The sequence below is a fragment of the Notothenia coriiceps genome, unplaced genomic scaffold (assembly GCF_000735185.1).
Source record: "Notothenia coriiceps isolate Sejong01 unplaced genomic scaffold, NC01 NC01_scaffold00037246, whole genome shotgun sequence".
In the NCBI taxonomy this organism is placed as follows: domain Eukaryota; kingdom Metazoa; phylum Chordata; class Actinopteri; order Perciformes; family Nototheniidae; genus Notothenia; species Notothenia coriiceps.
The window spans coordinates 9009156-9019649 of NW_011369947.1; the positions used below are offsets into that span (position 1 = coordinate 9009156).

Genomic DNA, 10494 nt, shown 5'->3' on the forward strand with positions numbered 1-10494 from the left:
GTGCGAGAAAGCTGTCGGATGTGTGAAGAGGAGGCCAAGAGAGACTGCGTCCTAAAACCCGAAAGTAAGCTGCGCATTGGTTCCCTCCACAAAATAGCAACTGCAGATTTCGCTTCATAAGGATTTTGAAATAGGCTTCAAAATAGAGATCTGTGGATACGTACCGCTATAAATGCCGGTTTTCAGTTCAGCCGATAATATCCATGTCTACCCTATTTTAATCATCCTTCGAATCATAACATCTATGACTTCGCAATTTATGAATCAGACCCTTTTGAACACTACAAGAAGATAAGGAGCTTTTGCAGTATAAAGTAATAAAGAAATGTTGTCAGAAAGGATAAGGCAAAATTGGACTTCATCTTCCAAGTTGAAAAGCGGGATCTTACTAAGAGAGAACAATTCAATATTTAAATGATAATAATTACATTGTTGCTATCCTTTTGGTTGAACTGAATGTTTAAAATTAATCGAAGCATCAGACAAAAAAGCTTTTGAAACAATATTATATTTTGATTTTAGGTCAAAATACCTGAACCTCACTGCAGAAGCTTATAGACATCTAAGTCTTTTTGTGCCCCACCAACTTTTGGACATGTAAAAACTAGGGGCTGTCGCTCGATTTAAATATTTAATCGCGATTTAATCGCCAAATGTTTTATCTGTTCTAAATGTACCTTAGAGATATATTTTTTCAAGTTTGTAATACTCTTATCAACATATGAGTGGACAAATATGCTTTCTGCAAATGTTTTACTTATCATTTGAACAATGACAATCACTATCATGAATATTAAACACAACAACCTCTTGACCATTACAAATATTCACCTCAATTCAATGCTGAACCGTCTCTCCATACATATACAATACAAAGTGTGTGTGTGTGTGTGTGTGTGTGTGTGTGTGTGTGTGTGTGTGTGTTGTGTGTGTGTGTGTGTGTGTGGTGTGTTTGTGTGTGGTGTGTGTGTGTGTGTGTGTGTGTGTGTGTGTGTCGATGGATCGTTGGGCTATGTGTAAACTCAAGGCATATGCTCGAACGGGAGCTGCCTGGACGCTGACAATCATGTTTGCGCGCACTATCCGTGCTGAGTGTGCTGACTTTCCCACAATGTCCCGCTGTCTGGCTGCCTGGCATAAAGTCAAGTTGCTCGGCGCAATTTGTCGGCCGTAATGTCGCTCCTCTGTTTTCATTGAAACGGCTCCTTATAATAGCGTTAAAGGCGCAGCTAGCTAGCAGCCCAGATGCTAACCAACAACAACAACACAATACACGTAAGGTCTCTAAGTCGCCTCCCTATCCTCTCTCTCGCCACACATACAACACACCCACCCGGTCCTCGCGGATCGCCAGTTCGGTGCCTGCCGGTGAGCGTGGAAGTGTGGTCTGCCGCAAGCGCCGGCGTCAGGAGCCGGGGCTGTCTCATTCAGCTTGTAGATGGTATTTTAACAATTGATGCGCTCTGAAACTATGGGTCGCCGGCCGACGGACAAAAAATACACATGGTTAATCGCGTTAATATAATTAGTTGGCTTATTTTTTTTTTTTTTGCGATAACCATTAAGCGCGTTAACTTGAGACAGGGCCTAGTAAAAACGCCACTGTTCAAGGTGAAGCCCAGTACTCCTAACCTGAAGATAAGAAAGCTAGTGCCTCCCCGGAAAGGTCTTAATATCTATATAATATTCAGCATTTAATGGGGCCGGCAGAGTTTTCATCAGCAGCACGGGGTAAAGACCACCAAATGAGGCGCTCAACATCAAGATATTCCAATGCGAGTCGTTTCACATCAAGGCATTCGCCTCCGGCAGCCCGTGGAAAGGAACTGAGCAGGCCTGGTAGCAGCCTGGCCGCGGCCTCGCTCTCAAAGCTGCGGGCGTCTTGTGTCCCGCGAGATTTCAACGTTGCATGTGAAGGGCCGAGCTCACAGAGCAAGTCCGGACAAAATGACTAACCATCATGGCAACGCATGAGCAAGACATTGAATCGAAATTGCGCGGTCTGCGAAGCGTCTCGCTTTGTCTCTCAAAACAAGCCTATAATGTCGAGCCTACGCGACCGGCCCACATCGTCGGCGATGCAGCCTCACTTCAGTACCCGCGGACATCGGGATTGCGTGCCCGAACACGTCCCGATGGACAGTCCGACCCCTGCCCACTCGATGTTTAATTGATCTAACTGAAAGACTGAAGGCCTGCCAAACGTAGACATTCATGAGCGCACGTGACATTGCAAACCTCCCGCGAGAGTTTTACACTAGACGGATCGCTTTTAGTCATAACCGGGTAGAAGAGATCGATTATTGGCTTGCCCTTGGCTGTTGTCAGTCCCTGAGTCTTCTCCTATTGGCCGGCGTTCGTAGTAGGGGCGGGTCCAATGCGGAATTCCCAGCCTTGTATCTACTGTTGCTAAATTAGCACATTCTGCGTGTATTGTGCGTTATAGAGAGGCGAAGTCCCGCCCATCTACTTCCGACCCATGGGACCCCGGAAGCGGAAAATTATACATTGAAGTCAATGGAGAGAGAAAAGTCATCTTTCGATCCCGTTTGAATTGTGCCACGAATGACACATATGATGTTTGTCAAATTAAAAGAACATTTTGCAAGTCCAAAAAATAAAAAATGTGTCGTAAACTGTGAAGTTACACATTTTTTTGTGTGAAACCGCTCAGTGAACTACAGGTCTCTGGTCTCGCACAATACGCGTCACCATCACAAAGATGGCCGTCACGTTAGCAAATTTCACCTCTTTCTTTCAGAATGAGGCGAAAAAGTATAAAACGAGGTGAAAATCACTACAAGTCTGGGCATGTTGAGAGCTGTACATACACGAAAAGGGAGTTAGTGAGTTCTGTAAGAGCCAGAATGCTGGACCAGCTTTACAAGGTTTCAGTGAGTAATATTAGTGCAATGTTTAACGTTAATGTCAGCTAGCTAACATTAGCTAACAAGGTAGGCTACACCAACGTGTTTTGTTTTAGCAACTATTTTCTCCTTAAGAACTTCGTGGTCTCTGTGTATGCTGTGGATAACATTAGTGTTCACAAGAACAAGATACACTCCCGTGTTTTGTTTTAGTTGCTCTTCAGATTGAAGCGGCCAGTTTTATATCGACTATATGTGTGATCTCCTTTTTACATCTCGTTGTGTCATTTGAGTTTATTTGCTGTGTGTAGATTCAAGGATTTTGGTTATCTTGTCAATTTGTTTGGTTATCTAGGCACAGCTGTGTGTGACTCCCTCTGGTACACTGGTATGTGTTTTCCTAATGTAGAGAGCATTGATTAATTAATAAACTACACACTGACTCTAGATCCTGACCAAATCCTTTTTTGTTGATCAAATGTTTTTCAAAAATGTATTGTATATTATATAACAGCTGCACTTCACAGACCGGAGTATCTGCTACTGTGGACCACGAAGGAGGCGATCATCATCCCCATCCCCAAAGACCCTGCATGGCATGGAAATCTCCTCCTCCTGGAAAAATTCTACACCCAGCATATGCTCCCTGTGTTGGCCAGTAGAGAGGAGGACATTTAAATAAACATACTCTTAACACCCTCGGACTCTGCGTTGTGTTTCGTATGTGTGATGGGGTGTTATGCAGAGGGGAGGAAAACAGGACACAGCAGATTGGGATTATGGTGGAGATGCTGAGCAGTTATTTAATTGTTGCATGTAATTATTATTATACTGCGTGCTTCTTAGTTATTCCATCTTTTGCTGTAACATGGATCTGTATGTAACTCTATATTTACTTGTTATCTACCACACTTCCTTCTACATCATACACCATCATTATACATGGTGTATATAGGATATATATATATATATATTTGTATACATATCTGTAAATTGTATAATTTTATTTTTGGTATTTCTCTTTTGTCCACTCAAATACACTTGGCCCTTTCTCTTTTCCATGTGGAAAATGGCAGCTGCATATTCTGCTTTTCTCATCTGGCTCCCTGTCTGCTCGTCTACAATGAGACAATTATATAATTAATTACTAATAATCATTTAAACCTGTTATTACCAATATTTCACAAATTCTTCATGTAAACTTAAGAGCACAGCTGTATGTTGAGTGTCAACTTTGCTTGGTTCATCTTACTGGGGGGCAGCTACATGGATGTCGGTGCAGTCCACAATAATTTTGCAGTTGAAGGCAGAATGAATTTATTATTGACTCAGAATGAAGCACAACTTCATGTCATACAATACATTGACTTTATTTGTGATTGTGTAAAAAAATATGAGCATTGATTACCAAGCAGGACCTGCAGGAACAGAGAACGGTGATGGATGGAGCTGGGAAGAGAGAAGAATAAAGAAAACAGATCAACTTTATTATCGGATATTAAAAATTCAATTTCAAAACAAGTTGCCGCTCCTACAGTTTTCTAGTATGTAAAGATGATTTCACATGACCAATGCAAAATATCACACTCATCTCTGCATTTGATGTATATAAATAATATACCATAACCAAATACTATTACGTACAGTGGAAATCAGGTTGCCAGAGCAGGTCAGTCCAGTGTGCATGTTCCTCAGGGTCTCAGCAGTTACAGGTGAGGTAAAGAAAATAAAAGAGAAAAAGGTCAGTAACAACCCTTTAAAGTAACAACACTGAATAATTATCTATTTTAATAATTTTCTCTCAGTAATCACTCAACTACTGTCTTTCCAACAAACAGATTGACTCACTCTCACTATCATCACAATGAAACACGTCCAGAAGAATGTCATGCAAAGCTGCCTGCCTTCCTTCCTTCGACTCTCCCTGAACTGCCTGATCTTTTAATGTTCAATGTTAACCATTTGTGCAGATAGCATTAAGTAGAAAAGATCGCTGATGCTAATGTTGCGTTAGCCTACCTCCCGCCCCCTTAGCACCTGGTGGAGGGGGCGATAGGCTACTCTTCAAATGTTTCACAAAATACTTACCATCATGACTACTCTTAGTGTTTAACATTTTGGTTTACTTCATGTTAAGGCTAATACAAATGACAAGGCTAAGTAATGTAATGTAATGCTAACTAACATGCTCGCTACTAGCTAGGTAGCTAACTTGACTATGTTCCATGCAAAACATGTATATTACCTGATATGTTTGGTCCAACGACTCCTGGTCCTTTCATCAGACGGGAAGGATAGAACGAGCAAGTGGTATGATCACTTTTGTGATTACAACCTGGTACAAAGCACACAGGCATCTTGTAAAAGTGAATTTATTGGAGCAATCTCTTATATTTATTGGAGGGAATAAATCAGTCTTCTTCTTCTTCTTCTTCTTTGCTTTCATTGCGAGATCTTCTTCTTCTTCTTTGCTTTGCGAGTCGCAACCAGTCTTGGAGCATTATCGCCTATGACATCAATTACGCGACCCAGAATGCATTTGGGATTTGTAGTCTTTCTAGTTGCGTATTTTTCATAGTCTTATATTTCAACAGTTTTACGACAAACTGTGACTTTTTTTACATGGAAATGATTGTTTAAGATTGACAAACATCATATGTGTCATTCGTGGCACAATTCAAATGGGATCAAAAGATAACTTTTCTCTCTCAATTGACTTCAATGTATAATTTTCCGCTTCCGGGGTCCCATGGAGGCTCCCGGAAGGGGAGGGACTTCGCCTCTCTATCGAATCATATGCCAGTACAAGCTCTAGCCGATCAAACCGCTGCTTGTGTGTCAGGGGCGGGAGATTCATGTGATTGGTTGTTGGTCGAGTTTCAGACACGCCCGCCGGCAAGCGTCAACGCACGCCGCTGTGTGGACGGTCCGTTACTCTGAAGTAAGGCAGTCCCTCGCATGCCGTAAAGCATGTCGCAACACTGTCATAACTCTGTCTTAACTCTGTATTGTATGCATATGTGACAGATATATCTGACTTTGCAAGAAACTACATTTTTCAATCAGGTAGAAAGAGTTGATGTGCTAAAAGCTATTTTTCCTTTTTATTTTGGAAACCATGTTCAACTAAATATTGATCATGGCCGAGCATTTTTATATACTGATACTTCTACTAACTACTAAATCTTAAGATGTCATGGCAATTCATCCAATAGTTGTTGAGATCTTTCACAAAAACTCACACAATATGGTATTGCCATGATATAGCTTTCCTTATACAATAAATACTCTCTGCTTCCTGTAGTTTATATCAAACATGCCCTTTTTCAAAAGGCGGGCTATTTAAAAATCGAAATGCCACACCAACTCTGCTATGCTGCTGCTATCCACTGGTTCAACTTCTGCTAGCATGCTAACTGTAGCCTATACTTTTATTTCTCAACATTACATCCCAATGCTGTTGATTCAGCATGGTTTGGAGGAGGATTCTATGTCTATGCTACTGCCTGGATTTAGCAACCCTGTCGATTAGCTGTTGGTCATATTAGCTGCAGGCCTCAAACATTCACCTGAAGCTGGAGTTTCCTGCCCTGCTCTTGGATGTCTGGGACCTCACACCCTGCCTCACTTCATAAAGCTAAGTGCTATTTGGTTTTGTTGTTGCCGCTTACGTGCTTATTTTGAATTGATGTCTTGGCTCTGTCCAGTCTGTTTGTGTGCTTGAGAATGTCAGCAATCTGTGAGTTGTCATTGGGGTTTATTGTATCTTCTCTTGTGCTGCTGCAATGTTTGCTTTGGTTTTGGTTGTTGCATTCATTTTTTTGTTCTGGCTGAACTTTGTCATTATTTGATAGTTGTTGTTCATGTGTGTGATGCTTTTAATGCTCTTATTTGGTGTTTTAATGTGAATATACATGCTTGCTTGATTGTTCTGGCCTTGCACATAGGACCTTTTTAAATTGTTGCTTTTGATTCAATAATGAGTATTGTGAAGTAAGTGGTTGATTAGATTGGTTTTAGAAAATGTAAATAATATTTACACAATGCTTTCTTGACTGTTCACATCATTCTTAAAGGTTTACATTGGTTTAATTGGATTTCCATTGCTTTTGACACTCAGAAAGATGGATACAAGGTTCAAGATTCAAGGTATCCCAAGATATCTTTTAAGTAAAACGCTGTGGGTTTATGTGTGAATTTACTATCTTTTCTGATTACTGTAATTGCATCTTCAGTGATGTCCTGAGCATCTGTTCTGAGTTACACTACACTTACACTGACACACGCTTAATGCCAAATCTACACTTTATATTCTGACAGTCATGCTGCCTTGCAACACTTCATTCAAGCAATGAATTCCTGTGAATGTAATGTGTTGGAAACTAATTACCTGGGGTTTGACGTGTCTTCATTTGGTGCTGTTTATCAGATGGGTTGTTGGGTTTCGGATGGGTTCATATTACCAGGCTAGATGGCCCATCTTTCTATATTGGTTGGTTGGAAGAACTTTGACTGAGACTGGCCACAGAGCAGCTGCTGTAAAGCCCACATGTATTTCATAGCTGTGTATCTTATGTGGCTTTTCCCAATCTGTTGATTTTGGTTTTTGCTTGTGTTGTTAGTGTATTCAACCAATTCATCCAGGTAAACTTGAATTTTCTGACAAAAGACCTGCTGCTCAGGGCACGCCACCAACCATGTCAGTGCCAACATTTCAGTTTTAGACTGGAATTTCTTCATGTGTGATCATCGCTGCATGCTAATGACTCAGAAGGCTTGATCTGAAGTGACATTTTCAAGTGACATTTTAAACTTCGGGGTACATTATGCGCCTAGTGTTACATTTTGGCCTGCCGGTGCCTGCAAGTGCCCTCGAGCAAAACTCTGCATCCTGTCCTAAGGGACATGAAAGGGAGCATAATATGTGGGTCTTCAGCAGGAATTTGTAAGATGCAAAAATACGTTTTCCTCATGTTGAACACAGTCAAGTTGTTATTTATTTTTGATTAAAAATAAAAAATACATTAATTACATATTTAGAAAATATCTCAATTATTCACTTTTATTAGAATAAAGCTTGAGATGCTGTTCTCTGAGGAGTCATTGTACATTCTAAGATTGTACACTGCACTCCACTACATATATTTGACCTATAACAGTTTCCACACTCTGTTTCTAATCTGGTTTCTAACCACACACGTACACATGCTGGGTGTGAAAACCATCACATCCACTTGGACTTTTGACCCTTTTCTCTTTGTGTGCATGCACAATACATAAGAAAGGGTACATGTTTTACGTTTTTGGATATATTTGTGTTATCAAGTTTATTTTACTTAAGTAGTTCCATTTTACTTTCTGATTTTACCCATGCTAGCAGTGTGGCTTTAGGGGTGGCAATGTCAGTCAGCCAGTCCACCGCCTGAAATATTTGAACAATCGTATGAACTGCTGTAAAATGGAACAAAGAAGATTACATCTACACTACTGTATGCATTATTTTGATCCTCTGACTTTCCTATTAGTGCCACTATGATTTTAACATTTGTGGTTTTTAATGGAATGTCTTGACAACTATTAACTGGATTTTTATTAAACTTTTTCTGGTGTCATCAGGTCAAAAGTTTTCTTTCTTAAAAGCCTTTTGTTTACGACCAATTACGTGCAATCATTTTATTTTCAGTCTCAGCTGTACTATGTTTTGTCTATAATGAGAACCTTTTAGGATGTTTAATGGGCCTCAAAATGCATTTCACCTGCATGTGAATATTATTTGCATTTAGCTAGAAAATTGTACTTTTAAAGGTGATATCAGATTATTGAGATGCAGATGTGGTTTAGTCATTTTAAATGATGCACTATATGCCTGCTATTTGTTTTTGTGCGTGTGTGGCTGGCTGCATCCTTTTGTGTATAAAAGAAGGTTTTGTGTGGCCATGGGTATTTTTATGAATTTGTGTGTGTGCATGTGTGTATTCTTATGAATCAGTGCATGTGTGAGTGCGTGCACAGCAGTGTGACTGTCGCGTGGCGGACTGTCTGTCAGCTCAGGTTAAGATGACGCTGAGTGGCCACGCCCCGGGTGGGTGCAGGCCTGCGAGGCGGGCTCTCTCTCATCAGCAGCATTAGGCCGCCGTGTGTGATGGCTGCTGACCCCCGGCGGAGCGCTGGCCGTGTGGTGGCCACCAATAGTGCCAGGTTCTGGGCTCACTTCCTGCCAGGAGCAGCCTTCACTCTCCTGTTGTCAAATAGTAACGGCGATGGCAAAGATGGCACTTTGGGTAATTTGTGCTGGGCTTCATCAAGGACACCCTGTTACAATGCCCCATGTGTCTGAGTCATAGATCATGGAGGAGATGGATCAAAGGGAGTGAAAGTAGTTTTAGCAAACATTTCTTTACTTTCAAGAAGGAATTAAAGGGCTCAGATTTAATACAATTGGGATCCATTTTTGACCGTTAATTCACAAGGCAACAAAAGTCCAAGAAACAAGAGCAGCCAGTCAATCACAGACAGGACAGACCTCATGATTCAACTTAGACCTACATTACTTACTTGTTTCCTGTGGAGTGAAGGTATATTACTGACATTTCAGGTGCTTTCCCACTTTGGCCTCCAGCGGTTAGGCTTGGTGTTTGGTTTGCAGCCTGTCCTTCTTTTCTTTTAGGGATTCTTCTAGAATGTCATCTCATACTTTGGTTGACAAACACAATGTTATTACAAATGAAATGATGGTCAACGCTACATAGATAAGTAAATAATTGATTTGATAAACTGGGAATATGATTTAAAGTACCTGAATAAAGCTCTTTTTTGGCTATGAAACCTTGGAGCCAAGAAACCCAAGTTGTTGGCTTGTTGTTATTGAAATATTTTTGCGTTGAAAATGTCCGGCTTGTGTATATACCTTTTTTATATCTTGTGTGATAAAAAAAACACCTTGATGGATGAAGTTCAATCTATAATCTGTGAACGGAGACATTTGGGTCCCTGTTGTGTGATGGTCAACAACGGCAGCAGGGCCACCACCAGGAAATGACCCCTGCCAGTAACAACAATGAAAATGCTGGGGTTTTGGAGCCTTGAAAATATGAAGTGACAAAGGGTGCCCTTTGTGTGGGAATTGACATGGTACAGGGCTGACACTGTGCACCCTCTAGGGGTTGATCTTCCAGTCAGGATCAAATGCCAGAACTAGGTCAGTGGGAAGAGAGGGACAAGAAGGGGGATTCTTAATTTTTAGATGTGTTTTAAGGGGTTCAACACCTCAAGCAGAATAGGCCGTGCAGCCAGTTAATACACCATGATAGTCCCCTCATCTACCACTTTACTGTACTAAAGGTAAAGCTGACTGTTTTATCAGACAGACAGCACCAGAACAGCAGACACTGACTGACTTGTGGTTTTCTTGTTAGTGTTGGTTTGCTGTGGTTGTAAGTACTGAAGATCCTCCACACAAAGAAGAACATACTGTAAATAATCATGCTTCAGTTTGTATGAGCAGAAAATCTAGCAGATCTTTGGAAATAGAAGACATTTAGTATGTTTTTAACATAACATCCTTGCTGTTGCAAATTTTGACGGAATTTCTCAAAGAAATATAAAGTGTTTTATTTAGACCGTTTTT

At 40.8% G+C, this 10494-nt stretch overlaps 2 long non-coding RNA genes across 2 annotated transcripts in view; both read left to right on the plus strand.

Annotated features, from left to right (window-relative positions):
• LOC104965718 (uncharacterized) overlaps positions 1-309 on the plus strand; it is an 8676-nt gene extending 8367 nt beyond the window's left edge. The window contains exon 3 of the long non-coding RNA XR_800569.1: positions 297-309. This is a non-coding gene — a long non-coding RNA (uncharacterized lncRNA). The remainder of the gene's footprint in view (positions 1-296) is intronic.
• Positions 310-2772: 2463 nt separating this feature from the next.
• On the plus strand, positions 2773-3571 carry LOC104965719 (uncharacterized). Its single transcript, XR_800570.1, has 2 exons — positions 2773-2894; positions 3382-3571. It is a non-coding gene; the product is annotated as an uncharacterized lncRNA (long non-coding RNA).
• Positions 3572-10494: the final 6923 nt, after the last annotated feature.